The sequence below is a fragment of the Thermobia domestica genome, chromosome 12 (genome assembly GCF_964235325.1).
Source record: "Thermobia domestica chromosome 12, izTheDome1.hap1.1, whole genome shotgun sequence".
Lineage (NCBI taxonomy): Eukaryota > Metazoa > Arthropoda > Insecta > Zygentoma > Lepismatidae > Thermobia > Thermobia domestica.
The window spans coordinates 159,478,129-159,491,090 of NC_137465.1; the positions used below are offsets into that span (position 1 = coordinate 159,478,129).

Genomic DNA, 12,962 nt, shown 5'->3' on the forward strand with positions numbered 1-12,962 from the left:
ACGCCTAGATATGAGGAGGAATTTGGATGCTTCAGTCCGATGATGACGTCCTAAACATCCAGAGAGAGCCAAAGGCCTAAGGAGGAGAGTGTCAGAGATCGGCTGGTGACCATACACATCTCGGGAGTCGAACGGGATGCTGCAGTCACATGAACACAGGAACTTGAGTGTTGTAAGTGGTCATTTCATGGTGAATAAAAGTGGTAGCTTCAACATGGGAATCGACGGGAAGGTAGGACAAAACCTTTTTATTAAATTTTCAATTTGGAATTTGTTGCCACATTACCGTGGGCGATCGCATCCTCTTACCTTGGCCAAATTCATCAATATATCGAAACGAGAATTGAATCGTGGTAATCCGGCCTTGACGGACTGAACAGTTATCTTTTATTATTATTTTTTTAAAGAAGCTATAACTGAAATCTATATTTTAAAATTTATTTGTGATTAACTTTTGTCATTTTACCATTTATATTCACACAGCTAATTAGTGTTAGATTCTGAAAATTATCTCCTTATATTCTAAATGTTAGCGTTGTTTGCTCATTTAAAGATATTATATGTAGAAAATTTTGTGACATAAAAAGTTAGGTTATTACACGACGAGATTAATGTGTCAGAAAAGCATTACTATTCAAGTATTAATTGGATGAATGATCTTTATGTTTTCATGTATTTCTATCAAAAGATTTTTTTTTATTTACCAAGTACATACCCAGAAAACTCGTATTTGTCAGTTAGAAGACGAATGTAATCTGTTTGATAGATATAGGTATTTTCATTTGTATTAACAGGGTGTACCTAAATTGAAAGGCATATAGTATAATTCTTGCCCTAAGCATGTAGAGAAAAGTATCATTAGGACAAAATTAACTCGTAAATAAGCAACTAAACATAAAAAAAGACATCTGTCTGCGCAAACGCCGCACAGACAGATCTTCATAATTATGAAGTAAAATATTGCGCAAAGTAATATAAACAAATATAAGGTACCGACATTTAGAAAGAAATATTGGCCAAGTTAAGCATAAACTCTGATATCTATATATGTGTTCTAGTAATCATTGTGTATATATCATATGACTATCTAGTATATGTGTCCAAGTATATATGTTTGTTTGTTTTCATATTACGAAGTATTTTATTATTATTATTGGATATTATTATCTTAGATCTATACACATGTGTTGAGAATTTTCAATTTAAAGTAGACAGTTAAAGTCAAATCAGTGCACTGCTCAAATCAAAGCTTTCGCTATCTTTTCATCTTTAATTAATCTAAATAATAGTCATCCTGCTAGCATTCAAAATCATCTAATTTTCCCACCTTCGTCAATGATCTATTTCTCAAGCATACTTTTTTTTTATTACTTTCTCCTTCTGTGGTTGATGAATAAAATATTGTCTTCTGGACTAAATAAATCACACACAAAGGGTTATATCAGAAAGATGAAACAATAATACCATGTACATTTATTTTTTTGGAATATCTAGAATATTGATCTTTAAAAAGTGGAGAATAGAAAATATTGTTTGTAATTTATATAATAAACAGTTACAAAAGAAAGGTAAACTGCTCACTAAATTCAAATCTTTGTAATTTGAAAGTATTGCCTAAGACCTATTTTTAAACAACATAAAGAAAATAAGAATCCTTCAGATTCTTCAGTCAACGTATTCCATATTTCATCTTTATTTTATTTTAGTGACATTTGTCTCAATTCAGTTCAACTTAAAATGATCATGTCATTTCATTTTTTTTATTGTTGTTCAATTTAAATTTTATTGCAAGTTTGGATAATTAAAATTTTATTACTGTTACCTAAATTTTGTTAAATTGTCATTATGAAAACAATTCAGATTTCCCAACCTATTCTAGGCCAATTAGAGAATTTTCTTATATTATTTCGAAACAAGTGGGAACCTAGCTGAGCTGACCCTCACAGATACAGTTAATAGTATTTATAGTAAATTTTTCCATTCTACATTTACATAAATTCTTTTAGTCTGATAATTAAATTAATTTATGCAGCAATTTTATTTGCTTAGCGAAGTGACGCCCAGTACAGCTGTTTCCCAATACAACTACAATAGTGATTTTATTTCAGCCATGCAGCAAGTGAATATTCTTTTGAAAGATGTTTCTAATTAACTACGCACCTATTTTCCTAGCACTCTGGAGTACCGTATGGGGAAAATAGGATTATAAAAATCGAGCATCGTGCGGTGTAAATCAGGCTTTCATGAATCAACGCACGTATCTTCAGTTTTCTGCTTTTTAGGCATGTTATATCTTGCCAGGGCGGCGAGTAAAATATGCAAAAACAATTTGCATATTCATGAATACTATTTGGCGAACCCGAACATAATTTTTATAAAATTATTCAAATTAATTTACAAAATCAAGACTGGAAATCAAATTTATCTTGTTATAAATTTGGTTCCCCCAGTATTACGACTTCCGCCCCCGAACTAGGACTCGAACACCGTTACATAGTTCCCGAGATCTCATTATCGAAAGGATTGGCCACAAACATATAAACGTCCTCAAACATATAGTTTGAAAGAACTCCAAAGATGGGAGAACAATTTGTTTCCATTGATTTTGGAGAAGGCTTATTGAAATACAAAGGCTTTGAACAATAATTTTAAAAACTAAACTTTATGAAAAAGATCTACTTAAATTATTTATTTGAAGTACACATATTTTAAAATATTTGTCTTTCTTAAACGTGAAATCACAAATAACCGTAAATCAAAAGTTTGAAATTATAAGTTAGAAGTTGGAACTAATGCGTTTATATTGGTTTTGTAGCATTTTAATAGGATTATCGATGTTATTGTTCTGAGAGAATTAATTAATTCGTTGCGAGAAAAACAATCTATTGTTTTATTGTTGTTGATAGGTTCTCGATAAGACTATTGCTCTTGTCCACATTTTTTTTTTTTTAATGAGGAAGTTTCTTTCAACAGAAATATGAAATTCTTTAGTTAGATATTTAAACAATACAATAAATATTTAAAATTGGATTATTATTTCATTACTTAATTTTTGTGATATGATAATGTCGCAGGTTTTCAACCAGGTGAATCATTTGAAAGTAAAGAAATTAGTGTGTGTGCCTATATCAAATAAATTCATTATCTGCATTTTGACAGCTTCACATCTCTAAGGATTTACAGTTCCGTTTTCGGTTAAAACTTTCGTATTCATTTCAAAATTTAGTATTTTATTCGGATTTGGATTATTATTATTATTATTATTATTATTATTATTATTATTATTATTATTATTATTATTATTATTATTATTATTATTATTATTATTATTATTATTATTATACCTACACCTTCTGTAGTTAATAGAAAGGTTTCTATCTGCAGTAATGACTACACATTTTGGTAATTTATAATAATTATTATAATTTAATTCTTTAACATTTGTCTGTTTTATATTTTCAATATAATTCGTTTTTCACGTTATTTTTTCCCTTTAGTTTGCTATGCTCGTTTAGGGAATGTCACTAAATTGTAAACACAAACATTTTTTTTTTCTTGACAGTCAGATTATTTATGCGTGGTCGTCTCTATTTAACTTTAATAATAGAGAGAAGAATTTTTAAAATCTTACATTTATATACTGCATAATGTGTTTTCTGCATTGTTTTTTATCACAAACACTTCCAGGTTGTATTAGACGTGCGCACAGGGGAATAATGGAGAGTACAATTGTATCCCTAAGTTATTGCTATTGAGTGAAAATCTCACTGAAAATAAATAAACAAATTGAACATATTTAGTACTTTTAAAAAAAGAAAGAAAGAAAAACTACTTTGGTTACCAGGGGCGCACCCACAGGGAGGGCCACGGGTCCGGATCCACTCCAAAGCTTTCTACTCATCATCCATTTGTTCACTTTCTTGATAAAACTATACTTGTTTAACAGGAAAATTATTGATGTGGCATGAACATTTGATTTTACACAATAAAAAAAGGTTGTGTTAATTCAACTCAATTTTAACACGGCAGTACTTCCAGCGTGACTACCACTATGCGGTGTTAATTCAACACAGACCCCGCGGTGTTAGCGTTTAACACAGGCGGTGTGTTACGTTTTCGAGTCGAGACAAAATATACGAGTTAAAATATACGCACACATCAACCAGACCATTATGATTACCTACCTAATTGTCAGTATGTCGACCTTTGGCACGGATAACAACTGCGACGCGTCTTGGCATGCACGCAATGATCCTTGGTAGGTCGCTGGAGAGAGTTGACACCACATATGCACACACAAGTCACCTAATTCCCGTAAATTCCGGGGAGGGGGCAATGCGCCCTGACGTCACGTTCAATCACATCCCAGATGTGTTCGATTGGGTTCAGAACCGGCGAAATGAAATCTTTAAGTTTTACGTCCCACGCTTATGCCGGTTAGGCTAAAGGAGACGGTGATTATGAGAGATGAGTGAAATGGTGGAATGAAGAAAGTGGGAGGAAACGGGAGAACCCCGAGAAAACCCACGAGCACGGTGTTTGTCCACCACAAAGTTCACTTGGCGGAGGCTGGAAACGAACCCGGGACCCCAAGCACCAGAGGTGAACGCTCTACCACTGAGCCACCGTGCCCCCCCAGAACCGGCGAGTTGGGGGACCTGCACATCACTTGGAACTCACTTTTGCCTTTCTGAACCACTCCATCACACTCCTGGACTTGTGACATGGTGCATTATCTTGTCGAAAAATGCCACTACCGTTAGGAAACATGGTCGTCATGAAGGGGTGTACGTAGTCTGCAAGCAGTGTGCGATACGCCTCGGCCGTTATGGTGCCTTTCTCGAGCTCCACTAGACACATGGATGCTCACGTGAATGTTCCCCAGATAATAATTAAGCCGCAGCCAGCTTGTCTCAGTCCCGTAGTACAGGTGTCAAGGAGCTGTTCCGTTGGAATACGACGGATTCGCACACTCCCATCGTCATGATGAAGAAGGTATTGGGATTCATCAGACAATGCAACGCTCTGTCAATATGCCAAGGTCCAGTGGCGATGGTCACGTGTTCATTTCAGTCGTAGTTGCCGATGTCATGGTGTTAACATTCGAACATGAATGGGTCGTCGGCTGCGGAGGCCCATTGTTAGGAGTGTTCGGTGCACTGTGTGTTCAAAATAGTGTTGTGAAGGCCTGGGAACAAACGGAAATTTTGGGTTTTAAAAAAACACCTTTTTACGGTCTTCCCGAGCTTGGAAAAAACGGAAAATTTGGGTGAAATTGAAATTATCGAATATTTTATTATATTATGCTTTCGAAATTAAAACTATTTTGTATTTACTAGTTTAGAGTTAAGATAATTGAGTACTTATGTTTCTTGTACTAGAATAGGGAAATTTTGTGCACAACTCAATCAAACACTTCAAAGTTAGCACCGTGATAGAATGGAGTTATGGCTACAAAACAAACTAAAATATAATCCTAGTTAGCTTAATTAGTATAGACGCATTAAAATTATCTTGAGCAATCTTATGTAATTCCCCCTTGATGGCAAGGAAGTGTTAAAATAACGAGGCCAGAATCATTTTAGTTAATATGTTAAATCAAACATATATTTTATAGAGATATCTTCCTTGTTTTATGTAAAATTTCCGGAAATTTTGAATCCACTAGAAAAATCATTTGTACGGAAATATTGGCAAAAACAGGAAAACATAGTTTAAAAACTATTTCTTGGCCTCATGCTAGTAACCTTACTTGCTGTAACATTTCTGCAGCATATACAGTAGGAAGTCGAAAATCCGAACTAATTAGGACCACAGGTAGTTCGAATTTTCAAATTGTTCGGATTTTCGAAAATGACCAAGAAAATGCCATTTAGGCTTACATATACTGTACGGTATGTTCTTCTATCGGTACAGTGGTTATTCAGTACATACAGTAACTACAATACCGTACGTAAGGCTACTTACATTTAATGTTTCTGAAGAACCTGCTCGTACACTAAATTACACTGATCTTGTACGTCACACTTAAAACTTATAGGCCTAAGAGAAAATAAAAATAAAAATATGTATGACAAACAATTACATATGAATGTACTTTTGTAAAAACACTGACTTCACACAACGTCGACGGACACACAACGTTTATTAATCGCTAACGTTAAGAAAGCTTGTAGGGACCGCGTTTGGATTTTTGACGTTCGGATTATCGACGTCCTACTGTATATACAATGTATTTCGCTAACGGCAAAAATACTTAAAGAACAGGTTTTAATTCTACTTATTAGTTTTCTGATTTCTGGTAAAATCCCTCTTTATTCTTTATGTATTTTTCGAATAACTCAAAAAGAGAGAGGATCTTATTTACACATACACACATATACGGCACACGTGAGAAATTTGAGCAACGAGAAATATATTAAAGGGTTGAGTATGTGAAACTTCCGTTCGTTATTATTACAGACTAGCAGAATACCCGTTCTTCGCATGGGAAGAATAGATTTCATTTTGAACACCAAAGGCACCAAAACTGTCACCAACGGACTTATGGAGCCCCAAAACTATGAATTCGACATTAATATCGGTAATTTTCAATTATCTTTACATGTCACCATCCCGCTTAGAGTACTAATGGGACTGAATTTGGATTTAAACGGCCGGAAGTGTCACTGTTCATTTCAGCAACCCCGAAAACTATGGATTCGACACTAATATCTGTCATTTTCTCCTCTCCCCTTCCCTCAAGTTGCACTTTAAAGTAAAATGATAAAATCCATCCCGAACCTTATCTATGTTGAAAATGTTATCGAGGTCGGTCTGATGATTCAAGACTTATTAAGTTAGAAACATAGTCACTTTCATTTTGGTTGTAATAGATAATCTGTCGCACTAGAAAACATGTATTTGTTTACATACAGGATTTTGTACCTAAAGTTTATATAAGTGTCTATATTAAAATATTAAATAATAGTAATTATACAAGTATGTTTTAGTGCATGAGTATTAGTGAAATTTGCCTACTGCTCTTTCTCGTAAGAAGTAATTTGGTTAAAATTAACAAAACTTCACCAGATCAAAGAGCATATTAAGATCTCAGTTTCATTCAAGAGACCTATTTGTTGCAACAGTAACACTTCATGATGGTAGGCTTGTACGTAACCGTAAAAGTTATGTAATTAATGCACATCCACGAATAAACGACATAAGAGAAATAAGCGCAGATTATTAATTTTCAACTAGCTGAACCTGCGCTCTCTACACAGCTCATCATTCATATATGAGCATGAATCTCCTTGTCATTCCTTATATCTGTACATGTCCCTTTACAGATACAAGTGAAGGACGCCTTCAGAAAAATCGGCAAGGGGTATCATAAAGGGATTTTTTTTTTTCGATTTTTCTTTCAATATCTCGCACCGTTTGCAAGATTTGAGCCCACTTGTGTTGGAATTTCTAATTCATATATGACCAGTGTCTTCTTTCTTTTTGCATTCATTATGTAATAAGTAAATAACTTACACACACAATTAATTATGTCAGTGATATACGGAGTTCATTGGGCAAAAAAAAAAAAATTAAAAAAAAAAAACTCTCCAAACAATGAAGATACATCTTAGACTGGAGAAATGGTTATCCTTCGTTTTCTTATCATTTGGCCATGAAACAAACACCTGAGAGATATACAACTCCTATATACAACTATATGATGTTGGAATATATAACTCGTAGGGTATGATGCTTTACTTTTTCAAAAATTTCAGTACTTCCAGTGTACCGCTAAAAATGTAATAAAGAACTAATGGCCATGCTTTTTTTTTTTTAAAAAAATGTTAATTAGGACTGGACAATTTACACAAAATTTCGAATCGACCAATGAAAACGGCACGCTTCTAGCACTTGTGGGTTCAAGATCTCATTGCCGAAAGGACTGGAGATAAACATATAAACTTTTTTATGGGAACAACCATATACGCATAAATCTAGTATTTTAATATATAGATATTAACTGGAATAGTTTGATTTTCGAGTGCTATTTTTTAATATTCGCAATATTGAAATTTTTGGACTTATTTTTTTTTACGCGTTTGAAAAAATATATCATTACTAGTAAACTTAACCTAATGCTAACATTTTTTACTTTTTCAATTTTTTCAATTATTTCGGAAAGAAATTTAAAAAAACGTTTTTTTACCAACAGGTTCAAAATTTCCGGAAATTTTACAACACTAGTTCAGACACACTTGTACTTTGCCCAGCATTAAACTTTGATGTTAGTTCCGACGCAGTTCGCTGCTGTCCTGCGTTACCAGTCTGCCCAACCTACGACGTCCGACATATGTAATGAGGTGGGGGGCGCCCAACACCTCGACGTTTGGACGTCGTTTCCCCTTGGTTTCGACACTTGTTGAAGACACTCACCACAGCACTCATCGAACACATGACAAGTCCTACAGTTTCCGAAATTCTCGTGCCAAGTGTTTCTGAGTGAGTACTTTCTTCAAAATAATATTAAAAATTATAGAAAGATTTTCGAGACATTCGAGTTGAGTCGAGATTTTTACGAGCTGTCTCGACTCGAATATTCGAGTCGAGAAGTACGTTTGTCTCGAGTCGTCTCGTATTTTACAAAGTGTGTCTCGACTCGAACCCCGACTCGAATTCGAGTCGAGATTCGAGACATGTCTCGACTCGTGCGTATCCCTAGCACACAAGGCCAACATCACAATTCAGTTTTTAGAATCTACGGAGGTCAAACTTATGACTCATCCGCCGTATAGCCCTGGCCTGGCCCCATGTGATTTTTTTCTGTTCCCAAGGATCAAAGATCGCATGCGTGGGAAGAGATTTTGCAGCCCTGAAGAAGCTGTAGTGGCTTACGAGAATGAACGTTCAACACTTGAATTAAAAAAACTGTCAACACTGCTTTTAAAAGTGGTTTTCGAGAATGCAAAAGTGTGTACAGTGTAAATGGTGAATACTTTGAGAAAATGTAAGTGTTAAATTGATTTTAAGCATGTAAGTTATTTCACATCTCAAAACTTTCGTAGTGACCCTCGTAGTAAGTACATTGCTATTCTATGCTCGTGCTATGTAGACTAACAGTAAAAATATGAACGGAGAATTTTTTAAGTGAAAATAACGTTGCCCACGAAACGAGACGAGTTCAGAAATAAGATTTTCTCGTCTCGTTCCTCGAGCAATTCTTTTTAGTCTTGTCTCGTTTTATAAATTTATGTTCAAATTTATACTCTAATTTCCTTCCTTAATTTCACCTAGAAGTTAATAGATTCTTCACGAGAGATCCATGAAGAATGTGATATAACAACATTTAAACGTTGTTTTTTATTATTGGAGTAAAATTGTGTACTGAGTTAAGTATCTTAAAAGTTGCTAAATGCCCATCATTTTGTTCGTTCAATCACTTGTCAATTTATATTTTTACACTATGAATCATGTAACACTAAAACAGTTTGAGATCTAAGACTGAGATAAATTCAGTGATGCCTACGAGACTAGTGAAATGTCTCGTCTCGTCTCGTCTCGCCATGTTTCTCTTCTCTCTCATCAAGAATTCGAGGAGAAACATTTCTCGTATTGCGGACAACAGTAAGTGAAAGAAATGCAAGCACACTGGGTAACTCAACCCATTCATACATTTGTTTATCACGAACGTTGACGCCAGATGGTACGATTTGTCAAAGCTCGAGACCCTCTGTTTGTTTTAAAGAGAAGATAGATGATATGCTCTCTCCAACAACGAATTGATGTCAATGATGCCAACCTATGGGGAAAATAACATTTTGTGGGATTTTTTTAACATTAATTTTTCAAATAGAGATAAAGGGAATTTTCGTCAAAATTGGAAGCATATATGCGATTTATCATATGTTTATTTTATCAACGACAACAAAAGTCCCTACGAGCAGGAAGTAGGCTAATGGCGCTTGTATAAACGTGAAATCAGTGTTAATTGTCAAGTTTTGTTATTTGAAAGTACAACACGAAACTTAAATTGTAGTCTTGAGTTTAAAAAAAAAAAATCATAAATGGAAGAAAGTATTTGGTCTAGGAATTAATTCGTGCGGTTGGTACGCACACATTGAAGCTGTAGTACAAACACAAAATACATAAATACCTTAAGAAAAATATTGTCCATCGCTAGCCACCACTTTCGCCCATCTGTCAGGCAATGTACGGATTCCGTGGCGAAAGAAGTCCTCATCCTTGGAAGCGATCCAGTCAGAGACCCATGTTTCGATATCTTCTGAAGAAGTAAACCGCTGTCCAATCAAATCGTTGTTCATGCAATCGAACAAGTAGTAGTCCGAAGGAGCAACGTCTGGTGAATACGGCGGGTGGGGTAAAACTTCCCATCCGACATTTTCTAAATAGGTTTTGACCGGTTTTGCGACATGTGGGCGAGCGTTATCATGTTGAACAATAAGTTTATCATGTCTGTTCTCCCATTCTGGTCGTGTTCTGGCCAGAGCTTGCTTCAAACGCATTAATTGTCGTCGATAACGTTCTCCATTCATAGTTTCACCCGGTTGCAGCAGCTCATAGTACACCACACCTTTCATATCCCACCATATGCACAGCATAACCTTTGCACAGTGAATATCTCGTTTTGGTTGTGATGGACCTGGTTCACCTGGTTTCACCCAGGCCTTTTTTCGTTTAGGGTTTTCGTAATGGATCCACTTCTCATCACCCGTAATAATTCGATGCAGAAACCCCTTTCTGCTCTGTCGTTGAAGCAGCAATTCGCAAATGGTTTTTCGTCTTTCAACGTCTCTGTCTTTCAATTCATGTGGAACCCAATGTGACATCTTTTGAATCATTCCCATGGCTTTCAAGCGTTTGGAGACTGTTGTTTGATCAACGCCTAATGCTGCTGCTGCAAGTTGTTCCTGCGTTTGACACGAATCCTGCTCGAGCAATGCTGTCAATTCTTCGTCTTGAAATTTTTTTGGCTGTCCAGCTCGCTCTTGGTCTGCCAATCCGAAATCACCACTTCTAAACCGTGCAAACCACTTCTGACACGTTCGCTCAGCTAGAGCATGGTCACCATACACTTCCACCAAAATACGATGACTTTCAGTCGCACTTTTCTGCATGTTAAAGTAATGCAGCAGGACACCCCGCAAAAACACTTTATCAGGCACAAATTGCGCCATGTTCACTTAACTACAAACTGGTGTTGTTGACGCTTTAATTTACTGCCCTATACTACGAACGATACGCGATGACAGGGGTTTGCAACACATGTGTGGATACACGGAACTGTGGGACGCTCCGTTCGTTGCGCCATCTCTTGTCCACCCGCACGAATTAATTCCTAGACCAAATAAATTATCACATGAGAAACAGCCAATTTCTACAACATCCCACACGGAATAACTGGATAATTAAGTTTGTCTTGTTTCATTTCGTTCAGTAGAACTCTGTAGTACGAAAGTGTGATGAAGATACTTAATTCTGACAACAAAATGTGTTTGTTCTCATCAACAATTTCAGTAGTCTCTTTTAATTAAGTAAAATACTTATTAGGAATTTAGAAGATCGGAATTTACGAATAATTCACTTAAATATCGAAAAAAAAAGTAAGTAGCGTATAGTACGAAGGTGAATCATAAAGTAATGCCTCCAAGATGATATCTATATTTGTGTTTGACAGATAGCACTGTTGCAGGTTTCAGTAGAAAGCTTGCAATATCAGCTACAAATGGTGGCATCATTTTTCAACATAATTCCCATTTCGGGCAACACACTTGCACTAACGCGAAACAAGATTTTCCATGCCATCGGCGAAGAATTGTACCGTGTCATGCGAAAACGAACTAAGCGCCAATTTCATACTTTTAAGAAAATTACGTTTAAAGGTTGATGTCCAGCGTTAAGGTAGCCGTAATCTAAAGTGAAATTATGTTTCTTTTTTTTGGAAAGGTGTTGGTTTTCCTCTCTTTTCGATTGTGCAAAACGTTCTAATGCTTATCAGGAACCAATCGTCGCATTTACGTGGATTTTCAAAATTTGGCGCTTAGTTCACTTTTGCATAACACGGTACAATTGTGGTGGTTGCTGACAACACCGTTGCTGAACTGCTGCTTCAACCTGCGCGTTTCAACTGTAGCGTTGACCCTAAGGTGATCCTTAAGAGTCTTCATCCCGGCGAAATTAAAATACCGCTAATTTTACAGTAATTATGTGATATCTTCAAATAGATAAAAGATAATTGAAATATGGAACAAGAGCGCCCTAGACAATATTATTTTGCGTCCCGTACCGTTATCACAAGTCACCTAGTAGCTTTCCGTTTTCAGCTGTTTAGAAACGCGAAAATAAATGCCGATTTTCAAAATGGTTTCAAAATCGAAAGCAGATAAGTGAGTCGTGATAACGGTTTCTCATGTAAAATAATATTGTCTAGGGCGCTCTTGTTTCCACATTTCGATTATCTTTTATCTATTTGAAGATATCACATAATTACTGTAAAATTGGCGGTATTTTAATTTCGCCGGGATGAAGACTCTTAAGTTTAGACCCTTAATCTGGCCCGCAGTTGCTTCAGGGTGTCAGGTTAGAAATCTGAATTCCCGCAGTCAGAAATTCAATGACAGCTCGCCGTTTCAACCGAACGTCACCACTGGATGCCATGGAATGCTCCATTACTTTGGAACGAGAAGATATAGGAATGTGAAACAAGTGACATTCTATAGCTTAAACATCAGTACATTAATAATAAACAGTTCAGAATGTTTGCAGTACTATAGGCCAAGTAGTGGGCTTGGTGGCATTACTTTTTGAATCACCCTCATAGTTTCAATTTTCATATTTTATAAATTTTAAATTTTGTAATTAGTATAGTGCGTGGGAAATTTAAGAGCAAAGTGGGAATTTCTGCCTTTAAAGATGGGATTTTATAAGGTTCCAAGTTGGCATCAGTGACTAATGTATGTATA

The 12,962-nt window shown here is 35.7% G+C and overlaps 1 protein-coding gene across 1 annotated transcript in view; it reads left to right on the top strand.

Annotated features, from left to right (window-relative positions):
- Nucleotides 1–207: 207 nt before the first annotated feature.
- The window catches only part of LOC145666770 (salivary endonuclease-like), a 71,567-nt gene continuing 58,812 nt past the window's right edge, over nucleotides 208–12,962 (top strand). Inside the window, exon 1 of the mRNA XM_081734323.1 lies at nucleotides 208–232. The gene's annotated coding sequence lies outside the window, so the exon portion shown is untranslated. The remainder of the gene's footprint in view (nucleotides 233–12,962) is intronic.